The sequence below is a fragment of the Marmota flaviventris genome, chromosome 13 (assembly GCF_047511675.1).
Source record: "Marmota flaviventris isolate mMarFla1 chromosome 13, mMarFla1.hap1, whole genome shotgun sequence".
Lineage (NCBI taxonomy): Eukaryota > Metazoa > Chordata > Mammalia > Rodentia > Sciuridae > Marmota > Marmota flaviventris.
In genome coordinates this window covers 37,670,512-37,695,350 of record NC_092510.1, presented here as the reverse complement: position 1 = coordinate 37,695,350, position 24,839 = coordinate 37,670,512, and positions in this window count along the sequence as shown.

The following is a 24,839-nucleotide window of genomic DNA, read 5'->3' as shown; positions in this document are numbered from 1 at the left end:
TGTGTTGAAAGATCAGCTGTTATCCTGATTGGCTTACCCCTAAATGTGATCTGCTTCCTTTCTCTTGTAGCTTTTAAAATTCTCTCCTTATTCTGTATGTTGGGCATCTTCATTATAATGTGTCTAGGTGTGGGTCTCTTATGATTTTGCACATTCGGCGTCCTGTAGGCTTCTAGGATTTGGGATTCTGTCTCATTCTTCAAGTCTGGGAAGTTTTCTCATATTATTTCATTGAATAGATTGCTCATTCCTTTGGTTTGAAACTCTGTCCCTTCCTGTATCCCAATGACTCTTAAATTTGGTCTCTTGATGTTATCCCATATTTCTTGGATGTTCTGCTCATGGTTTCTTAACAGTCTTGCTGAGCTGTCTATGTTCTTTTCAAGTTGAAATACTTTATCTTCATTGTCTGATGTTCTATCTTCTAAGTGTTCTACTCTGCTGGTAGTATTCTCAATTGAGTTTTAAGTTGGTTTATTGCTTCCTGCATTTCTAGGATTTCTGTTTGTTTTTTATATCCTCTATCTCCCTGTATAGTTGATCTTTTGCTTCTTGGATTTGTTTATGTAATTCATTGTTTAAGTGATCTTTTATTGTCTGATTTTGCTGTCTGATGTCTTCCTTGAGACTCGAGATCATCTGAAGCATGTATATCCTGAATTCTTTATCTGACATTCCATCTGCTGCAGCTATTACCTCTTCTAACGTTGAGTTGACCTGCATTGCTTGTGGTCCTTTCTTTCCTTGTCTCTTCATACTGTTCGCGTTCCTTTCTACTTGGTGAAACTATTGTGCTATTGAATTTTCCCCCTATATATTTATATTGGTCTTGTATAGTTGCAAAGTCTCCCTTGCAGGCATGGGCGGCGGCTCTGCCCCTCCTCCAATTGGGGCAATGTGCCTACCACGCCTGCAGACCGCTGGGCCTGCTCTGCCGGTCGGTAGCAGGTCTGCCTACCTTGCAGGCGTGGGCGGCGGCTCTGTCCCTCTGCGGGCCACTAGGCTTGTTCTGTCAGTGGTCGCAGTTCTGCCTACTTTGCAGGCGCAGGCAGCGGCACTGCCCCTCTGCAGGCCTCTGGGGCTGTTCTGCCAGTGGGTCGCAGGTCCGCCTACCTTGCAGGCGCGGGGGGGGGGCGGCTCTACCCTTCCTCAGGCCACTGGGCCTGTTCTGTCTGTCGGTTGCAGGTCTGGCCTGTTCTGATGGTGGTCACAGTTCTGTCTACCTTGCAGGCGCGGGGGGAGGGGGCGGCTCTGCCTCTCAGCAGGCTGCTGCTCCTCTTCTGCCGGTGGGTCGCAGTCCCGCCTACCTTGCAGGAGTGATTGGAGGCTCTGCCCCTCCGCGGGCCACTGGGCCTTTTCTGTGGGTGGTCACAGTTCCGCCTACCTGGTAGGCGCGGGGGGTGGGGGGCGGCTCTGCCCCTCAGCAGGCCGCTGGGCTTGCTCTGTGGGTGGTCACAGTTCTGTCTACCTTGCCGGCGCAGGGGGAGGGGGCGGCTCTGCCTCTCAGCAGGCTGCTGCTCCTCTTCTGCCGGTGGGTCGCAGGCCCGCCTACCTTGCAGGAGTGATTGGAAGCTCTGTCCCTCCGCGGGCCACTGGGCCTTTTCTGTTGGTGGTCAAAGTTCCGCCTACCTGGCAGGCGCGGGGGGTGGGGGGCGGCTCTGCCCCTCAGCAGGCCGCTGGGCCTGCTCTGTGGGTGGTCACAGTTCTGTCTACCTTGCCGGCGCAGGGGGAGGGGGCGGCTCTGCCTCTCAGCAGGCCGCTGCTCCTCTTCTGCTCTTGGGTCGCAGGCCCGCCTACCTTGCAGGAGTGATTGGAATCTCTGTCCCGCCGCGGGCCACTGGGCCTTTTCTGTCGGTGGTCACAGTTCCGCCTACCTGGCAGGCGTGGGGGGTGGTGGGCGGCTCTGCCCCTCAGGAGGCCACTGGGCCTGCTCTGTGGGTGGTCACAGTTCCCTCTACCTTGCCAGCGCAGGGGGAGGGGGCGGCTCTGTCTCTCAGCAGGCCGCTGCTCCTCTTCCTATTTTTTAGTTTTTTTGACAGACACAACATCTTTGTTTGTATGTGGTGCTGAGGATCGAACCCGGGCCGCACACAAGCCAGGTGAGTGCGCTACCTCTTGAGCCACATCCCCAGCCCATACTTAACTGATTTTCATACATTAAACCGTCTTTACATTCTTGGGATAAATCCCACTTAATCATAGTGAATTATCTTTGCAATGTGCTATTGAATTTTGTTTGCTAGTATTTTGTTAAGGATTTTTGCTCTTATAATAGGTACAAAAATTAAATAGCCTAGCAGTAAATCTAACCAAACAAGTGAGGAATCACCATATTTCAAACTATAAACATTGGTGAAACTAATTTTTATAGTTTTCAAAATCAAAGAGGATGAGTAGAAAGATATCTCACATTGATGAATTGGAGGAATAAATATTGTTAAAATATCCTTATGACCCAAAGTGACTTACAAATTCATTGCAACCCCTATCAAAGTACCAATGACATTATTCACAGAAACAGAAAAAAATAATCCTAAAATGTGTATGGAGTCACAGAAGACCCTGAATAGTCAAAGAAATATTGAGCCAAAAGAATAAAGATGGGAACATCACAGACTTCAAAATATACTACAAAGCAATAGTAACCAAAAATAGCATGGTTCTTGTAGGATTGTACAAATGGTGTGACTCTACTTCATGTACAACCAGAGAAGTGAAAAATTTGTGATCCACTTGTGTACTATGAATCGAAGTGCATTCTGCTTTCATGTGTAACTAATTAGAAGAAATAAATAAATATTTTTTTTAAAAAAAGAAAAAAATAGCATGATACTGGTTCAGAAACAGACATACAGACCAGTGGAGCATAATAGAGAAAATATAAATAAATCCATGCACATATAGCCACATGGTACTACAGGGGTGTCCAAAACACACATTGGAGGAAAGATAGTTTCTTCAATAAATGATACCATGCAGATTGGATGTCCGCATGCACAAGAATAAAACTAGACTTATGTCTTTCATCTTCTGCAAAAATCAACTTAAAATGAGTAAAATACTACGGCTGGGGCTGTAGCTGAGTGGCAGAGTGCTTGCCTAGCATGCGTGAGGCACTCGGTTCAATCCTCAGCACCACATAAAAATAAACAAATAAATGCATTCTGTACTTCTACAACTACAAAAAAATTTTTTTAAGTGAGTAAAATATAAGACCCCCAAACTGAGAAAATGTTAGAACAAAAACTCAGAGAGGTCTTCAGACATTGGAATGGGTAATATCTTTTAATATATGACCTCAAAACCAAAAACAGATAAATAGGATTATATCATACTAAGAAGCTTCTACATAGCAAAGGGAACAGTGTGTAAGTGAAGTGGCAGCCTATAGAATGGGAGAAAATATTTGCAAACTATATATCGGCAAATAATTAATATCCAGAATATGTAAGGAATCCAAAGTAATAGCAAAAAAAAAAAGTTAAAAATGGGCAAAAGATCTTAATAGAACTTTCTTAAAAGAAGATGTACAAATGGCCAACAGGTATATGAAAGATGCTTAATCATTCGGGAAATGCAAATCGAAACTGCAATGAGGTATCATCTCAGAACAATTAGAATGGCTAACTCACTCCAGTTAGAAATATGGAAATAGAAAAGAACAGAGTTGGTGAGAATGTGGAGAAAAACTCTTGGGAATGTAAATTAGTACTATCATTATAAAAATAAGTATAGAGGTTCTTAAAAAATATTTTTAAAAAACTACTATATCTATTATATAATATGACAAACCCACTACTGGGTATACCAAAGGTAATGAAATCAGTATATTGGAGAGATATCTGCACTTCCATTTATCCACAGCACTATTCAAATAACCAAGAAATGGAATCAACCAAAAACTGGATCAACCTAAGTAGTCTATCAATAAAGAAAAAAGTATTATACAGTAAAGTACTATTCAGCCATGAAAAGGATGAAATCCTTTCACTGTAACATCATGGCTGGAAGTGATGATCATTATGTGAAATAAGCCAGGCACAGAAAGAAGAATGTCACATGATCTCACTCATATGTGGAATCTAAAAGTTGCTTTCAAAAAGCAGATTGTAGAATAATGGTTACCAGGGACTAGAGATAATAGGGAGAGCAAGGAATGGGGAGAGGTGGGTCAGTGGGTACACAGAAAAAAATGAGGACAAGTTCTGACCTTCTATTGCACAGTATGATGACTATAGTTAACAATAATGTATTGAATATTTCAAAATAGCTAGAAGAGAGGATTTTTTGTGGATTTTCTTTTTTAAAAAAATTTTATTTGTTCTTTTTAGTTATACATGACAGTAGAATTTATTTTGACATATCATACATATGTGGGGTATAATTTCCCATTCTTGTAGTTTACATGATGTGGAGTTATACTGGTTGTGTATTCATATATGAACACAGAAACGTTATGTTGGATTCGTTCTACTGTCTTTCCCATTTCCATCCCCCCTCTCTTAGCTTCATTCTCTTTTGTCTAATCCAAAGTACTTCTGTAGAAGAGAGGATTTTAAATGTTCTCACCACAAAGAAATGATTAATGATTGGGTTAATGGGTATGCTAATTACCCTGAGTTTATCATGATACAATGTATCAACACATCACTATGTACCCCACAAATAGGTACAATTACTTATGTCAACTTAAAAAATTATGGGCTGACCTAAAGATAACAAAGATATTACTGAATTCATTCCACCTTTGTTTTATCACTGTAGCTTCATACCGTTATCACCCTTTTGAATCCACCTACAAATCAAGGCATTATTCAGAATTTGAAGAATTTTGCTGAACATACAGATTATGGATACTTTGAATTTCACTGCAATACAATATACACAACATTCCATGTGTCAAATACACAAGTCAAACATTGACAAGCTTGGTGGAAACTGGAGATGATACCATATTGCATGGAGCTTCTTTTCCCTTTTGATAATGTGGCAGCTGTGAGAATGAGTCTTTCAAATCTCTAAAACTATTATAGAAAGCATAACTGAGCCAGGATGGCAGCTGCTGGGTGCAGCTTCTTATGACTATTCTCCATCAATCACCCAGTGTAGAAGGGACACCTGTGTTTTGGGAGACCTGAAATTCTTCTGACAGTCAACCTGCCCAATGGCCTCACCCAGCCTTCTTTAAATGGCACAGTAAGCTAGGACACTTGAACTCAGCCTTCATTCCTTCTTTTCCCCATCAGGATCAGTCTTATATGATGATCTAGTGGGTCTCCTAATGTGCTCTTCACTTCCTCCCCATTTACTTTCACTTTTACTAGTGAAATCCTTACAAGTTTCATTCAACATTGGCATCTGTTTTGGAAGAGTAAGACAGACACAGATAAGGAAACCTATGTGTGCTTCAGAATAAATTATATTCAGTGCAAATGCTTAGAGATGACCGGGGAAACGCATGCATCATATCCCATGAACTTGGTGACACACATAACATTTATAGACATATGACAAGTGAACAGAGTTTGTCTGTATGTTACCTTGTTGTTTAAGCAGAAGTAAAGGTGCCGTGAAGTCAGAGCCACCAAGAATGATGCAAGTTTATTTATCAGAAATATGGACTTTGTTGGACCTAAATTTCTAATTACTTTGTTATTATTGAGGATGAAATAACTATAGAAACACAAAGTGTGAGCCACGTGTCCCAGGAAGCTTGAAGGCAGAAGATCCATGTGTGTCATTGCACCCTGAGAGGAGGCTGGAGGAAAGGAATGGAGAAGGCTGGCCCCACACAGTTCCAGGGACACTAGCTGGAGTGTGGTTGATCTTGCAACTGCTGCTCTAGGGAACTTAGCCTGGGCAAGACAAGCCCTGTGGTGACTTTTTAAAATAAACTTTTACTTTAGAATAGTTTAAAATTGATAGAACTATCGCACAGATAGTACAGAGAATTCATGTATGTTTCATAAACCATTTCCACTATCATTAACTTCTTACGTTAAGATAGTGCAGACATCATTGAACCATTATCTCTGCACTATTATTGCTTGAAGTCCATACTTTTTTCAGATTTCCTGAGTTTTTGTTGTCATGTCTCCTTAGGCTCTTCTTGATATAATAGTTTCTTAGACTTTTTTGGGGGGATGAGCTTGACAGTTCTAGGATACCTGGAAAGGTGTTTTATAGAATGTATTCCATTTGGGATCTGTCTGATGTGTTTCTCATGCTTGGGCTGGGATAATGGGATAATATGTTTTGGGAGAAAGACCAGAGGGACCCGTCTCAACTACCAAATCCATGACAGATACTATTAAAATGACTTATCACTGTTAATATTGACCTTCAGTTACCTGAGTGAGGTAACATTTGTCAGGTTTCTCACTGTAAAGTTATTGTCTTTATTTTCTTCTCCTTCCATATTGTACCCTTTGGAATTAAGACAGTTTGCATAATCCCTAATTAAGAAGTGGGACTTATACTCCTTCTTCTTTAGGGAAAATATTTATATTTATAATTTCTGCACAGAAATTACTCCTCCATTTATTTATTTTATCATTTATTTATAGGTGATATAATTTGTACTTTGGGTTATAATGGAATGACACTATATTTATTGCTCAAACTGTTGTAGCGTTAGCCACTGGGGACTCTTTTACTTGTCTCTCTGACACGCCTCTCTCACTGTGGCTTCTCCCCTAGCACTTTCTTTCTGGCACTACAAGATGCCTCAGGGTCATTTTGCAGGTCTTCCCTTAGTCCTATAGCTCAGTCATTTCTCCAAAGGACTCTGGCTGCTCTTCCTGGAGAACAGTATTAGAAATCAAGACCTGAGTGCTAGATACTGTGTCTTTGTAAACAGAGTTTTGAGCTGTGCACTCCTAGCACTCCTAGCATCCCTACACCAAGGCAACCCAGCATGTTAGGGATACTATTGTCATGGATAATAATTTGATTTGTCCAACACTGAAAGATCCTACCAAAATTCAGAAGGATCTGCTATTTGAGAGTCTCTGCATCCCACCTGGGAGAAAGATGATCCAGGATTTGATTCCTTCATGTGTTTTGCAGAAATCTTGCTCCATTACACCACCCCTAAGTGGCTGCACCTGCTTGAAGTTTTATGTGACATTTATGGAAAGGAGGCAAATACCAGTGAACATAAAAAAATTTATCAAGAAACTAGATTCTAGGGCTGAGACTGGAATTTAGTCCCATTGAGTTTCACATCTCAATCTTCAGTACAGGCAGAAAGGTCTTGATGGCCAAGGGCAGGGGTCCTCAGCAGTCCCAGCCTCATTTCAAAGCTCAGCTTCCTCTGGTCAATCCTTGGGGCTTCTCTGTACTTCTATACATTTTTACAATCAGGACAACAGGAGTATCTACTTTGAATCTGTGGTTTTGAAGATTAAGTGGGTTAACATACATAAATGGATTAAAACATTCACTGGCATATAATAAGTAACATGTAAGGGTTTAAATTGAAAATCCCACCATCTGCCTTTGTATGTATCTGTAGCTTCATCATCATCATGATGATGCCCCAGAGTAAATTGAGGTGCAAGTGATAAATCCACCTAATATTTAAAAGAGCATGAAAGTATTCCTAGTCTTAGAAATATTTAAAAATTCAAAATCCCCCAAGGACAATCAGGAGCCAGTGCTTATAGAGTTAATAGAAAGTTCTCTGGAAAAATGTGACTCAGAGGACCTTTTCCCAGGGTTATAGACGGCTATTTCCCCATCGCGCTCTTGTTTTAATAGGAAAAGTTTATATTGAGATTTTCAAAGTTTACTGTGGCTGATAGTAAAACCTTGGGGTAACAGAGAGATAGTAATGGAGGCCACAAGAACTCTAATCAGAATGACTGGCTGGGAGTAAAATGGGAAAGAAAACCAGAATTTTTCTCCCAGAAAAGATGGTTTGAAAATTTTTGCATATGTGTTTGTATATGTGTGCACATACATATTAGTCTGGTCATAAAAAAATATCAAAGACTTGGTAACGTAACAAGAGAAATCTGTTTTTTCACAGTTCTCGAGGCTGAAAGTCCAAGATAAGGTACTGTTTGGGTTGGTTCAGGTGAGGCTTCTTTTCCTGGCTTGTGGACAGCTTCCTTCTTGCTAATGTTCTCCTGTGGCCTTTTCTGTATGTGCAGAGAGAGAGACAGAGAGATTTCTGCTGTCCCTTCCTTGTCTTATACAAATAGCAGTTCTATCTAAGTAGGGCCCCACCCTATGACTTCATTCAGTCTCAGTCAGCTCCTTAAAGGTCCCGTCTCCTATACAATCACCTTGTGGGTTAGGGCTTCAACATATGAGCTGAGGGAAATATTTCAGTCTGTAGCAGTGTGTAAGGTAGTGGGCTGAATGTTCTTATCATTTGAGCAGAATTCCTATCAATCATAATAACGTTTGTTTTCTTAAAAGGAAAATAGATTCTGGAATAGATTTTCAGAATTAGCTCTTATGTAGATTAGGAGAAAACAAGCATAAGAAAAGAGAAAATCCTAAAAGGATAAGAAAAATGTCAAACTGTGATCTATAACTTACAACCTCATTAGGTAAAAAGTTGGAGAGTCACAATCTGAGAATTCTTCATGAAACTCCATTGTAAATGTGTTTGCACAAAGTTTAACTATAAATGTATTTAAATAAGAAATGCACCACTTGCTAATAATGTCCTGGTCAAGGTATAAATGAAAACCAGGAAATTGGCCTCATTGGGTTGTTGGTTCTTTTTTGTTAGGATTATATGAACATTCTCTTTTTTAAATATTTATTTGTTAGTTGTAGTTGGACACAATACCTTTATTTATTTATTTTTATGTGATGCTGAAGATCCAATCCAGGGCCTTGCATGTGCTAGGCCAGTGCTCTACCGCTGAGCCACAACCCCAGCCCATGAACATTCATTTTTGAGAGGATGCACCAAATATATTTAGCAGGATCTCAGGACATGTGGGGACACTTAAAGACTAACGTTAAACTATACCTAGGGAATTGCAAACATTAGAAAAGGCTTTTAAGGTGACTTGTTCATGTCTTCCTAAGGCTATGCTATAAAAAGATTAGCTTTAAAAAAAATATTTTATAAAGCCCATCCACCACCAAAGATCAGTGTATCCAGGTTAGAGGTCATGGTCTCGTTTGATATATTTAAAATTATTTTTCAAGCTACATATTAAACAGGGCTATTAAATATTTTCTATGTTCAAGGAACAGCACTAGACATTGTGAAGATAAGAAAATTTGTAAGACTGTCTTATACTTCAAATTATTGTAGTCTATTTGGGTTGATGGTAGATGTATATTAACATGATGGTAAAAATTTCAAAGTGGCAAACAGTTCTCTACCACTTCTTATATGTTAGACATTTTCCACATACAGATTTCACTTAAATATTAAGTGAAGGTGGGTATTTTCCCCACACTCATTTAACAGATACAGAAACAAAGTTCAAGGAGATTCCCTGCAGCAGGAAGCTGAGGAACTAGGAATTGAATCTGTCCTATGTAATGCAAAGGCCTGATCCTTCAATCATCAGGCTAAAGGCTCAGAGTTTGGTGTGAATAGAAAATGATTTGGATTTTAGGGAAGGATGTGATCAGGTGACAAAACAGAAATCAGTTTTGGGCTGGACACATAGAAATGTTGAATATATTCTCATTGGGCTGAAATGGGTGCCAGGAAAGAATATCAAGATGCAGGAAGGCAGGAAATTGCAAAGCAGATTCAGGAGAGGAAACGTTGGTAGATCACTGACTCATGCTAATAGGATGGATTGGGGTCAGATTATGAGGAGTGGCAGAAGCTAAGCTAATGAGTTTGAAAATTATCAGAAGTATTAACAAATTAAAGATTTTGCATGGGTGAGTGTTTGAAGAAGGAATCCTTTAGAATCATAATCTAAGAAACAAAATTGATTATAGATGGGGAGTGTTTGAAGGTGAGCTCAGTACTTCTCAAGCCCAGCTGCATATTAGAATCACCTGGGGAGTTTTTAAAAAATGCTACTGTTGGGGCCCCACCCCAGTTCAATTTAATCAGAATCTCTGAGGTTGGGACCAGATATAAGATTTTTTTTTAATGCTCCCCGAGGTGATTCTAATGTGCAACCAGGGTTGAGAATCACTGAGTTAGATTATTGCAATCATGAGGCATATAATAAGTTTTTGAGCTAGGTTGATAGCAGGGGAAATGATCGAATAGAGCAGGCACTATGGAGGTAAAAGAGAAAGAAGTATTATAATATTGGGGGAGAAATCATTAAAGGAAAGAATGGGAACAAAGATATTAAATGGGTAGCTCTGGTGTGATTATAAGAGATCAAATTCAGGATAAAGAATTTTGGAGCTGGGCTGGGTGGCACACGCCTTGATCCCAGTGACTCTGGAGGCTGAGGCAGGAGAATTGTGAGTTCAAAGCCAGCCTCAGCAACTTTGTGAGCTCCTAAGCAATTTAGCAAGACCCAGTCTCAAAATTAAATAAATAAATAAAAATAAAAAGGGTTTGAGGATGTGACTCAGTGGTAAAGCGCCCCTGAATTCAATGAGGGGGTGGGGGACAGATTCTGGTTTAAGCAAAGTCATACCCTTAGGTATGTTAAGAGCACAGAAGGAATAAAATGTTTTAGGGAGTGTGATTTTGAGGATCAGGTCAAAAGATAAATATTAGGCTAGAAGCTAGAGGTTAGAAATTACCTGCACACAGAATAGAGTCGAAATCATGAGAAGAGACAGGATCTCAGAGAAGGACCATACACAAAGAAAAGAGGGTAGACTCGGGAGGTGCTCACACTTAGAGGCAGAAAGAGAAAAGCCAGAAGGAGAGGCACAAAATGCAGAGTTAGAGAGGGGAGGAGTTCAACCAGACTAGTGATGGAAATGAAGGAGTTGGGAGCCACGGAGCCAGCAATGGGAAACTACAAAATGGAGATGATGCCACCTACCCAGCCCAGGGTCCTCAATATTCAAGAACAAGAATGTTGCTGCGGCTGCTGCTGCGGCTGTTTTCATCTTCCTACCTGGGCCTCTTGAGCACACAGTTTTGCTTGCTGTGAGTGCAATCTGCTCTCTGTGCTTGATGAGAAATGAAAAGCACTTTAAGTCTGTGTCTCCATGGAGGAGCTTATTAAAATGGACTGAAGGTTTTCTGGGATAGGTTGGAAGACATAATACAGAAAGGAGGCCAAGAAGGGAGTGCTATCTAAGAAGCAGAAGGGAATTAAAATTGGTACCAATAAGTGGGCAAATGAAAAATAGTGACACAGAGAGGACATCAGAGGAAAGGAAAGACAGCATTTCTGAGGATATATAATAGACTCAAAACTTGGTGATTTTAAGCGTCTTGAAACCATTGCATCTTGGCTCCATGACAGTGATAAGGAGAATGCATAAAGGTGCATTACAGAATCTGCAGGCCAACAGGCTGGTTGTCAAGCTCTCAGACACAGACTTGCTTCTTAGTTGTTTTCATATTAAAAAAAATAAAAGGAAAAGAAAAATCAGCTGTCATAAGGAGGTAGCATGAATTCCCCAAGGGCATGTTGAAAGTCAAGCTTTATTTCCTTTTTTGATAAATGACTTGACCTGCAGACCAGAGAAGTGACACAGAGGAATGTGTATCTGACAATGTCTTTCATGATGTTCTTGTGACCAACATGGGAAATTGTTAGATGATATAACATTAGGGGGGATTCATAGCTGGTTAAATATTTATAAAGATCACTGGGCCAGGAGCACAACTCCTAGGCTCTGATCCCAGCTGTATCACTTAGTAGCTTTTAACCCTAAGGAAGGTTGCAAGCTCTGAGTTTCAGATTCTTCCTCTCTAAAATGGGTCTAATAAGAGCTGCTTTATGTGGCACACAGGAATGAATTAAGAATCAAACAACTCAATATTTGGGAAATAGGGTTTACTTTTTGGAAAGTCTAACACCTCAGAAACTGATATTTGATGTCTATGGTAGGTACAATACCAGAGATGTCCGTCCTTTTCTTCAGAACATATAAATATGTATGTTACACAGCAAGGAGAAATGAGGCTGTAGAGGGAATTAAGGTTGCTCATCTGTGAACTTCAAAAGAGAATATCCTTGATTATCCAGGACCCGAAGTAATCACAAAGTGAAAAAGAAGGGAGTAGAGCAGTCAGGACAGGAGAGATGGCACTGTGACTCAAACAGTCATTATTGGTGTTGAAAAGTGAAGTGATGCAGGCGGCCTCTAGAAATTGGAGAAGCCAAGAAAATAGATTCCCTCCTAGAGCCTCCAGCGAGAGTGCAGTCCTGAGTTGAGTTTAGACTACTGATTCTCATTTTGGATCTCTGAATTTCAATCAATAAGATAATAAATTCATGTTCTGTTAAGTGAGTAAGTTCGTGGTAATTTGTTACAGCAGCAATAGAAACGAACACAATGCCTTTGTGCAAACTTTTCTTTGTGTTCTTGGCTCTAACCTATACAAATGCCTATTAATAGTTTATATGAGATCACAGAAGGTGTGCTTCTATAATTTGCACATAACACAAAACTGGAAAGGATAGCATGTCTATTGCTTAAACTCCTAATAATTCTAAAAGAGCTTTATGAATCAAGTCAAGATATGATTTCAAAAGAACATGTAAACTTCTACTTTTATGTTCAAATTAAATTGTATAAGAATTAAGAAAGCAAAAAATTATTTGTGCAAAAAGTGAATTTTAATGTATTATAAATCATACTGATTACAAAGTTACCATTAATTAACAGAGAATGATAACAAGCTAATGCAAATCTAGGCTGTATTGATAGAATCTGGATAAGGAAATGCTGAAGTTTTTTTTTTTATATAAAGACCTTAACAGATTAGGCAATATATGTGGTATACTTTTCTTTTTTGGGCTGATAGCATATTTTCAAGGGACCAAGAGGGACCAAGAAGGTAAAGCAGTCATTACCAATGCTAGGTTTGTTGAGTGATGTAAGAATCACCTATTTAAAGACAGAGGTTTCTGGTCCTTGATTTAGACCTACTAAATGAGCACATCTGTAGATGGAACCAAAAATACATATTTTGTGTTTTGAATAAGTGTCCCAGGTGATTCTGATGTATGGGATCCAGGTCAGTTCAGGAAATGGTGAAGTTGTGTAGATAAAAATAAATATATAGATCATGGTATCTCAGATTTGCAGAAGGCTTCATGATTGCTTTCAACCATTTGAAGGGTTATTATATGGTTACCCTCTGGAGTAATACAGAGAAAATCAAGAAGGGTAGAAGGTAGAGGCCAATAGGAGCTTTACTATGGAAACTACAAAACATTGATAAAAAGAATTGAAAAGGAAATGGAAAGACATTTCATGTGTATGGACTGGAAAAATCAATATTGTCGATATGTCCATACCACCCAATTCAATCTACAGATTAAATGCACTCCTTATCAAAATGCCAATGATACTTTTTATAGAACTAGAAAAAAAAATCCTAGAATTCATGTGTGCCTACCAAAAAATCTGAATAGCTAAAGTTGTATTGGGCTTGAGGCTTTACACTACCTGTGAGAAGGAGGCTTGGAGTACCACAAAAAGAAAAAGAAACAAGTACCATTTGTATACTTATGCATTTGAGTTCTTCCAAAAAAATCCCTGCTTATTTCAATGTCATGAGTATTTTTCCTGTGGGTTTTTTTGTTGTTGTTGTTTGTAGAAATAGTTTATGGTTTCAAGTCTTATATTTAATTCTTTAATCCCTTTTGAATTGATTTTATATATGGTGAGAGAACTCAAATTTCATTCTTCTGCTTGTGGATTTCCAGTTTTTCCTTCACCATTTATTGAAGAGACTGTTTTTCCCCAATGTGTGTGGGGACTCCAAGCCTCCCTCCCACAATGCTCTGGGAGTATCCGGTAGATAAGACATGTGCCTTTGAGATCTAGCCCAACTGGTTCTCCGACTTCTATTACTGCCTCTCACTTTCCATCTCTGGCTGGCTATTGCTAAAGTCACCAAAGAAGCCACCGCGACCTCATAGTCCGGGCAGGACCCACTGTGAAGTCTCTGACATGAAGACTTGCCCCCTTCAGCTTCTTGGTTTCAGATGGGTGTGCTTTCTCCTCCTGCTCAGCCTGCTGGGTCCACTTGAGGTGAAGCATGACTTAACAAGGACCCCAGTTGTGGAAAGCCTCTCTGTCACACCCACTTGTGCTCTTCATGGTTTGCAGATACTTGGTGAAGTGCCTCTTCTTGTTCTCACTCTCTCTTCCTCCCTCTCTCTCTCTTCTCCCTTCTTCATGCTTTTCACTTATTCTGCAGTCCCCAGGAATTAAGCAAACAACCAAAATTAACTCCAATGAGATTAAGGAGAAGCTAGGAAAGGACCCTATAGGTGCAGGATAACTTCCAGAGCAGATATTCAAGCTTTATAAGGAACTACAACCAGCAACTTCAGCAGTGTCAGGAACAAAGGAAGAAACTGTATCTGGAGCCACAGACCCTTTTTTAGGAAGTTTTCTTGTGGAATTCTTTCTGAAAACAGCTTTCCTCGTTTCTTTGTGTAACTGCCCCAGAGAATAACTACCCCAGCTGAGATTGACCTGAGTAGTCAGTGAATATTAACCAGAACCTCTGGGCACTACTTAAAATTTCCCAGGAGAGAGAATCTAATTGACCCATTTGCAGTCAGTGTTTACCAGACCCTGTCAACTGTGACCACAGATCATGTGGCCCACTGGACGATCAGCAGACAGGGAAGGAGAATTTCTAAGCAGTAGTGTGAGCTGTGTTTTGAGTGTAGAACATTGTAGGTGGAGAAGACAGGAAATGGGAGGTATCAGAAGAGGTGTTTACTTTGCTAACTTTCATAGAATTTAGATACACTTACTCTCCTCCTTCTGAATGACTTGTTCCCCAAAGCCTCCTCAGACCCTCATGTGAGTAGATTTCTACAGAGTTTCCAACCAAGACCCACTCAGCCATACCTGCACCTCAATGCACATTCACTATCAATCTAAGATCTCTGTAAAACAAAGTATTGTAAGGAGATGAGCTTCCTGTCCTAGGGAGCATTAAAATTAAGACTACAGTGGTCATCTGTAAGAAATTACACAAAAGAGGCATCTTTGACCTGATAGGTTATGCGAGAGAGTTTTAAAAGTCATCAGTAACCTAAGTTTACAGGTAACACAAGCTGATGTACCAGCCCCATAACAGTCTTCCAAGTTGTCTAAGAGCTTCAGGGTCTACAAAATAAGCATACTGTAGAAATTTCATAATTGTAAAAAATTCCTAACATGACTTTGGATTCATTTACTTTTCCAGGAAAAGGAGGAACACATGGGCTAAGACTCATAAATTAGGATATATCGGTTGTAAAGGATTTTTAGTGCTCTTTTAACCAAATGTTGAGGGGATTTTAAGAGTGATTTTCAGGTCATCAAGCTAATTACTATCAGTATTTTTTAAAGAACAAGTAAGGTAAGAAAAACTAGCTAGGACAGTGCTGTCAAAGGACTGGTTTCCTCTAATATACAGCAGATGCCCAGCAATGTATTGGGGGCAGTTGGTACTGTGCTCACCAAGTGGGTACCATTGACATCTCAGACTCATTTGGACATTTCATTTTTGTTTTTGGGATCTCTATTTTAGTTATAAAGACTTGAGTCCTGATTTTTTTAAAAAATATTTTTTCTCACAGTTTTTTGGGAGGGTCTTACCGGGAATTGAACTCAGGAGCACTCGACCACTGAGCCACATCCCCAGCCCTATGTTGTATTTTATTTAGAGACAGGGTCTCACTGAGTTGCTTAGCACCTCGATTTTGCTGAGGCTGGCTTTGAACTTAGGATCCTTCTGCCTCTTCCTCCCAAATCACTGGGATTGTAGTCATTTTTTTTTTTTTATATATGAATTCAATGTGTCAGAGCTTATTCCCTTTTTGTTTCTTTTCTCCAGTTGTACAGAGTATGAACACTTTGTGATCAGGTACTGAAATCAGGCAGTGCTGGCAAGCTCATGAAGTGTGGGTCCCTAGGTCTCCCCTCCATGTGTCCCTGCTCAATACTCCAGTTCTCGCATATCTCTTCAGTCCTGTGGAGCACTGAGAACTGCCCCAGAGTCACCTTGCTTGCTACAAAAACTGTTACAGTGAAACGTATGATTTCCTCGCCATGTTCACTCCCTCTCCTCCCCCACAGAAAACATATAACAACTAAATGAATGAACAAGGAAGCATCATCATAAACTTGAACCCTCATGGGTCTGCAAAACAGGTAAGTCTCCGTTTGAAGGCTGACTTGATCCCTTGCTCTTTTGGCCCTGGTTCAAGAGGAAATAACATGAACCTCATGGAGTGCTTGGAAAAGTTAAGTAACAAATGCGGTGCTAGTCAGCTTTGTGTTATAACAACAAATACCTGACTTAATTGGCTTGTCAAGAGGAAAGATTCGTGTTGGATCACAATTTTGGAGGTTTCAGTCCTTGAACGGTTGGCCCTATTGCTTTTGGTCCTGTGGTGAGGCAGCGAGCACATCCTGGCAGCAGTGTGTGGTGAAACTACTCACCTCATTGAGGGAATATGAAAGAGGGAGAGACTGGGGTCCCAGAATCCCCTTCAAGGACATGCCCTGGTGACCTTGAACTTCCCACTAGACCCGACCTATTAAAGTTTCTACCACCTCCCCATGGGGCCATAAACTTTAGCACATAGACCACTGGGGGACCTTTAAGACCTAAGCTGTATCAATATGTAAGCATACTATATACTTAATAAATGCAATTTCTCTTTCCTCTTCCATTGTCTTAAAGTAGTAAAAAATAATTCAGTGGGAGGATTGAATAGGCTTTAATATCAAATGACAGATGAGGAGACTGTTAGTACCTGACCGCACCCATCAACAATTTCGGGGAAAGGGTTTGAGAATAAGGGGCTGAAGGTTCTGAAGTTGTTCTTCACCCAGTTTGCAATTTTAATCAGGTATTTGTCTTGGCAGGTGTACTGTCCATGGCTCTTACTTAAATTATTACATTAAAAATCAAGTTAAAACATATATCTGATTTTTAAAAAATGAAGTAGCATAGATAGCTTAAAACAAACAAACAAAATGAAGAACACCTGTCTACCATCCCCCCACCCCTGCCTAGTCAAAAGCTCTTTTCCAAGAGAAAATCTTACAGTTTCAATTCCATTATTTTTTCTACTGTAGACATTTTATGTGTTGGAAACTCATGGGTTTTTCTTCCAGTCTAAAAAATTTTATCTCACTAGGTCTGTAAATGTCCTCCTTTTCATTTTCTTAGTTCCCTTTCTTCCTATAACATCATCTTTAATTCTCTTTACAGTTTGTTCTGGGAGAGAATCTTGCCTTTATCTCCAACCTTTTCTTTGATTCTATTTTGTTGTTGTTGTTGTTTTGGTAATTGTATTTCTTTTAAATTTCCAAGAACTATGTCTTGTTCTCTTTTCCATTTTTTTTCATAGCCTGAGTTCTTGGCTTATGGATGCAATATTTTCTCAAATCTCTTAGGAAAATAGAGTATTTGTTCCAAGTTATTTTTTGTTCCTTTTTTGCCTGATTCTTCTCAGTCCGATTTCATATTTGTTTAATTTGGTCTTTTCATTCATGAAGAAGTTTTGATGAAATGTTTGGGAGTCCTTGGTTGTCAATTTATATTATGAATGGAGGAATGCAGACAGCAAACTCTACAGAGGTGGAAGTGGGGTTTGTAGGCTCATGGAATTTTCCCTGGTGTGAAGAGCAGGGAGCTAGCCACGGATCTTCAGTGGGGGTCTCCAGAAACCAAATTAAGTCTTTATTTTGAATTCTAGCAACTATGCTATCTTTCCTAGTTCATCACTAGATGGCTTACGGTCTCTAGGATACTTTCAGAGGGAAACTTCTGAGGGGGTTGGGTTGTTTTGTTTGGGGTAACCCCATGGTTGGCTGGGGCCATGACTATGCCATGTTTTGCGTTCAGATCAGCCCATTGTTTTCCACCCTGTTCTTCCTTACTCTTCTCCTTCTGTAGCTGTTCCTGCCAAGTCTGCACTGTCATGGAGATTCTTCTGAGAAGAAAAAGTTCTTCCTGTGTTGTGTCCCTTTGCAAAACTCCTGGGTTGAAGCATTCTCCATTTCCTTCATTTGGGGCATTTTTGCATTTGTTTTTAGTATTTGAGAAAATTGTTGAAATGCATTGTCTGATGGTGGTTCCCTGTTCCTGCTACCAGTTGGGCTTATCTGAATAGGAAATCCATCATTCCAGTTTGCATGGGCACTGGGAGAGACAGGAGGCCAATAAGGCACTACAGTCAGCCATGGTTAATCAAAGTCACAGCACCTCTCATTAAAATCTCCTGACCTCTCTTCTTACCCAGCACCCTGAAAATTTTAGGGTATTTCTAAGAAACCAATGTGAAAAATGATCTCTCTTGTCCATGTTTCTGTGATTCAACATCTTTCTTCCACAAACTGCTGACATATTCCATGTGTGTCCTCTGGCACCCATTTCCTCTATCTATCATGGGATACAACTTGGGGGAACAGTGATTTCTATTGGATTCTACTTTTCTATCAAGGATTTCCTTTTTCTCCTGAAACCATGGGAAGGAGGAAAAGTATAAGCATTTATAACACTGTCCTAAATCTCACTGTGAATCACACTTTAATGGACATTAACCCATGAACACTTGCCGCAGTCTGGCTGGGCACAAAATCACGAGCCACTCAAGCAGGAACAAACTTTATTATTTTTTGAAACTGCCGCCAATGTCCGGTATGCGCCTGGGAAGATTTTCGATCCACCCACACGGTCTCCTCCCGGACCCGCATAGAGAGCGCTTCCCCCGGAACTCCCTCCTACTGTACTTCCCCAACCAATGGGAACTCTCCAGGAGTCCCATAGCCGGCCTAGGTGAACAGCAGGAGTGCAATATCCATATGAATGCAAATCTTAACATAATCATATCATCTCAATGGCTAGCTGGCCTTTCGACCAAAAATGCCATGCATCATATACTTGGCTCTTAGCAAACACTGAATGTATGAATTTCCTTGGAGCAACATAATAGTAAGGTCAAGGCTTTTTTTTTAATAGAAAAAGAAAAAGGTAGTTGGGCATTAAAAGACAAAGGAAGAGAGGAGTTATGTGAGGAATTTCTGTTCACATAGGAAGAGGTATTTTCTCTAATTGTAAAATTAAGTAATGGACACAGATTTTAATAGAGATGCCTGAGTAAGGCCTCTGTCTACATTTCTTGAATAGCATTGTGTTCTGTTAACTCCAACCACTGAAATGACTTTTGAATTTTACTCAAAGTCACAGAGATATGTACGCACTTTGGTTGTCTTCCCCATCACAGTCATAAATACACTGAGTGAAGGCCTGTAAATCTGCCGTTTCATAGCAAAACCACCACCATGACAATTTAACTAATGATTTCCTCACACCACTTTTATTATACAAAGAAAGGTTTCTCTTTTTGACAGGGAAAGACATCCTTCATGGATTGTTTTTCAGGAGGGCAAAAATGTGTATCTTAGTGATACAGAGCATCAAACTGATGTCATGAAGAAGCAAAGAAATAAGTGGGTCCCTCTTCATTCATTTTATAATTACTTTCTTCTGACACTCTGACTTTTTCATATTCTTTCCAAACATAATTTGTACATGGTGCTTTAGCATGAGCTTTGGTGCCAAGTGCCTGCCGGGCCTCACATGGTGGCTCTAATCAAGGACTCTACCTCTCGCCCTTTTGTTATACTCAAATTAATCTAGTCACTGTCCCTTGGACAAACCCTAAACCTTCCTCCTGTCATGTCACTACAAACTGCTTACAAAGTTGTCCTTCTCTCTCTCTCTCTCTCTCTCTCTCTCTCTCTCTCTCTCTCTATATATATATATATATATATATATATATATATATATATATATATATATATTTAATTCCCCACTTCTACTCATCCTATTCAGACCTCAACCCCACTTTGGAGTTGTGGTTACCTACTATGGCTCTCGTGCGTACACTGTAGTTCTAGTGTCTTTTCTTGTGCAGCAGAAATACTCAAACTTTCAGTTTTTATAGGCCAGTGTCCATGAAGTGTTCCACAAAACAGGCACCAAAATTTTAGAAGAAGTCAAACACGTTCATCCTAATTTAATTTAAAAAAACTAACATTTTAAGAAAATCAAAATAATAATTATTGGATACATGGAAGAGGGAAAATGTTAAAATATTTTATCAAAATATACATATCCTGTAAATGTCACAGGTCAGTTTTCTCATCCTTCTGTGTTCTCCTTTACTGTGCAGGGAACTCTAGCTCACAGTAGGTGGTTTGCCACAGATGGTTATGAGCATTAGACTCTGATACAGTCAGAATTTAGGGATGGATTTCTCAGTAATGACTAATAGCAGCTCTCCTTTATACTTTAAGGTGATGAGCATGTCCAAATCTGGGAACCTGAGCAGGAGAGAGGGGTGAAGGATTGTCAATCCACTCTTTGGTTGCATCTGGCTTAACTAAATATTTTTTTCAAATTCTATGGCAGTATGTGGGTATAGGCTTAGAATCTGATTAATAATAGGTTATATACAGATTGTTTCCTTAGATGATTAAGGAAGTAATGTAGTGTTGGTAAAAGTCATGCTGATTGAACTATTTTCATCATAATATGACTTCCTCAGTAATCTAATATGCTAGATTGAAATTCATGATATAATGATTGTTAAAATACCTAATGTTTATTTGTGATAAATATCAGGGAGCATAAGCATTTTATGGAAATATGTCACAGGATTCTTGGAAAAATTCTTCGAGGGAGGCCATGTTCACACTTTTTACTGATCATGAAATGGGATCATGGAGGGATTAGGGGATTTGTCTAACATCACTGTAGCTTGCAGATGTTCAGATCGACTTCAGCCCAGGCAGTAGTCCTCTGGGTCCTTAAGCCTTGCTGCTAGGCTTCCATTCTGCTTCATGTCATTGAAGCAAGCCACTCTTAGAAGCCATCATGGCCAGGAATATCTACCTCATAAAAATGTTCTAATCTCATTCATCACTTAGTGAAAATTCACACCAGCACATTTTCCCTGACAACAAGTGTTCTTATGTATGGAAAAGCAGCATTTTACATGGCTGCCATTTTCTTTGTCGAAAAAAAAATCTCAAATAGACCACAATTTGGTTGTATGTAAAGATATCACTCTTTCCCTCAAAATGGAAAGAACACTACAAGTAATATAGTTGGATACAACCTGTATTGTGTGAATACAGCACTTTGTGAGTAGGTATTTAGGGGCAAATGACCATTGTCTGGTGATGCCTTCCCTTTCTGCAGACACACTGGTATGATAGTCAGTACTTATTCCAAAACAATCTACATCATGGCACACGAAGTGATCATTCACACAAAATCTCTGTCACACAAACTTTCAATTAATAGAGAAACACAGGCATTTAACACTTCATACATATAAATACATGTATATATTTATTATATATATTTTATATATTTATATGTATATACATATATATGTGTGTGTATACACAAACACACATGCACATACGCATACATACAAATGTGGTAAAAAAATTTTTTTTCTTGGTACCAGAGATTGAACCCAAAGGTGCTTAACCACTGATCCACATCCTCAGCCCTTTTTTATTTTGAGACAGAGTCTTGCTAAGTTACTTAAGGCCTCACTAGGTTGCTGAGGCTGGCTTTGAGGCTGTGATCCTCCTGCCTCAGCGTTCTGAGATGTTGGGATTATAGGCACATACCCAGTGGTTTGATCAAATTTTATAGTAAAATGTCAGTTAGCAGTGCTCATGATGTTGGTGGCTCTTTAATATATTATGACACTGTATAATGAGATCCAAATGTTATACTATAGGTTACTTGTACAATGCTTGCTTTATGTGTTGGTTTAAAATATGTCTAGGAGATTTTTGACACTCCTCTCTGCAAAGAGTCAATCTTAATTCCATTCCTCTTGAGTATGAACTGGATTTAATAGTTCACTTGTAACAAATAGGATGAGGCAGAAGTGATGTGAAGCTTGAGACCAGGTCATGCAAAGCATATGACTTCTCCTGACACTCCCCATTACTCACTCTGGGGGAATTTAGCCGACATTTTGTGAGAATCTTCAAGAAGCCCCTGGGGGAGGTGTCTGTAGCAAGGAGCTGAGTGTTCACAGCAAGCAGAGAAGTGAGGTTCTCTGTCAGCATGGAATGAGCTATCCAGGGAGTAGATACTCTAGGTGCACTCAAGCCTTCAGATGACTATAGCCCCAGATGACATCTTAACTGCAATTTCTTTAGAGACCCCGAGTCAGAGCCACCCAGATAAACTGTCTCTAAATTCCCAATCCATAGAAATTAAGTAGTAATAAATGTGAGTTGTTTTAAGTTACTAAGTTATTGCTGATTTATTCCATTGCAATAGATAACTAATACACTTGGCTTTCCTGCTATACACACATAGTGTTTGCCATTAACTTTGTGACTGGTTCCTTAATATTTGAATTATATACATTTTTTTTATTTATTGCAATTTTGAATATATTTGATTTCATCTCTTCCTTTAGCAGCAAATTTCATTATCTCTCATTGGAAAGGCATAAATGTGCATTTGTACTAGAAAAACTCAATTGGTTTATTAGTATGGTCATTGTGCTCTACTTAAAAATGACAAGAAATTCTGATAGTTTCATATCGCTAATTCAAAAAAATTATAACAATGAAATAAAGGCTAAGAAAAATGTATCTCCAGTCCATTAAAAATCAATTTTTAGATTAAAAGCATTGTGTTTACTCTTATAAACTATAATAATATGGATTCAATTATTATTTAAATTTATACTCCATATTTGCACAAACACTCCATTACTCAAACTCTAATTTTTTTTTGCTATGATGATAGGATTTACATTAAAATTTTCAGCAATGCTTTTAATATTACATAAACCATTTTTAAATTGGTCCATTTTATAAAATGGGATGAAATACACCATAATAATAGTAGAAATTTGGAACTTGACACATATACATAATAAGAAAAAGAATGCTTATCTGCATATCAATGATGTTTTCTAAAAAATCAATAAAAAATATGTAGTCTTACTGGTAAAAATAAAAGAGATACAATATACTCAAGTGAAAGAGGACATTATTTTAAAAATCCATTGATATTAAAATGATAGAAAGAAAAAAATTATGGATGATTCTAGGCAATAAGTTCAATAACATAAATGAAAAAAGTTTTTCAAAAGACTGAACTACCAAAGTAAACTCCAGAAAACAAAGGTAACTTGATCATCCCTGTATGTAGTAAAGAAATCAAAGTTTTAGGTAAAAACCTTCCCCCCAAAAACTTCACCTAATTAGGATATAAAATTAACATCCATAAATCAATTATGTTCCTATACACCAATGATGAATCAAATGAGAGAGAAACTAGGAAAACTATCCCACTCCCAATAGTATAAAAAACATACTTGGAAATCAATCTAACAAAAAAGGTAAAAGATCTCTACAATGAAAACCATGGAACATTAAAGAAAGAAATTGAAGAAGACCTTAGAAGATGGAAAGATCTCCCATATTCTTGGATAGGCAGAATTAATAGTGTCAAAATGGCCATACTACCAAAAGTGTTATACAGATTTAATGCAAATCCTATTAAAATTCCAATGATGTTCTTCATAGAAATAGAAAAGGCAGTCATTAAATTTATTTGGAAAAATTAGAGTCCCAGAATAGCCAAAGCAATCCTTAGCAAGAAATGTGAAGCAGGTGGCATTACAATACTAGAACTGAAATTATACTACAAAGCAATAGTAACAAAACAGCATGGTATTGGCACCAAAACAGACACAAAGACCAATGTAACAGAATAGAGGACACAGAGACTAACCTACATGAATACAGTTATCTCATTCTAGACAACAGCACCATTAACATACATTGGAGAAAAGATAGCCTCTTCAACAAATGGTGCTGGGAAAACTGGAAATCCATAGGTAGCAGAATGAAATTGAACCTCTATCTCTCGTCTTGCACAAAACTCAACTCCATGCAGATCAAGGACCTAGGGATTAGACCAGAGACCCTGTGCCTTCTAGAAGAAAATGTAGGCCCTACTCTCCATCATGTCATCTTAGGAATTGATTTCCACAACAAGATTTCTAAAGTGCAAGAAGTAAAATCGAGAATCAATAAATGGGATGGTACCAAACTGAAAAGCTTCTTCACAGCAAATGAAACAATCAAGAATATAAATCTTTGCCACTTGCACCTCAGATAGAGCATTAATCTCTAGGATATATAAAGAACTCAAAAACCTTAACACTAAAAAAACAAATAACCCAATCAATAAATGGGCAAAGGAACTGAACTGACACTTCACAGAAGAAGAGATACAAATGATCAACAAAAATATGAAAAGAGATTCGACAGCTCTAGAAATTAGAAAAATGCAAATTAAAACTACACTGAGATTTCATCTCACTCTAGTTGGAATGGCAATTATCAAGAATACAAGTAACACTAAATAAATGTTGGTGATGATGTGGGGGAAAAGATTCACTAATACAATGCTGGTGGAACTGCATATTGGTGTAACCACTATGGAAAGCAGTATGGAAATTCCTCAGAAAACTTGGAAAGGAACTACCATTTGACCAATTTTCCCACTTCTGGTTATATACCCAAAGGACTCAGCATACTACAGGGACACAGCCACATCGATGTTTAAATAGCAGGTCATTTCACAATAGATAAGCTATGGAACCATAGGTGTCTCTGAACAAATGGAGTATTACTCAGCCACAAAGAACAATGAAATTATGGCATGTGTC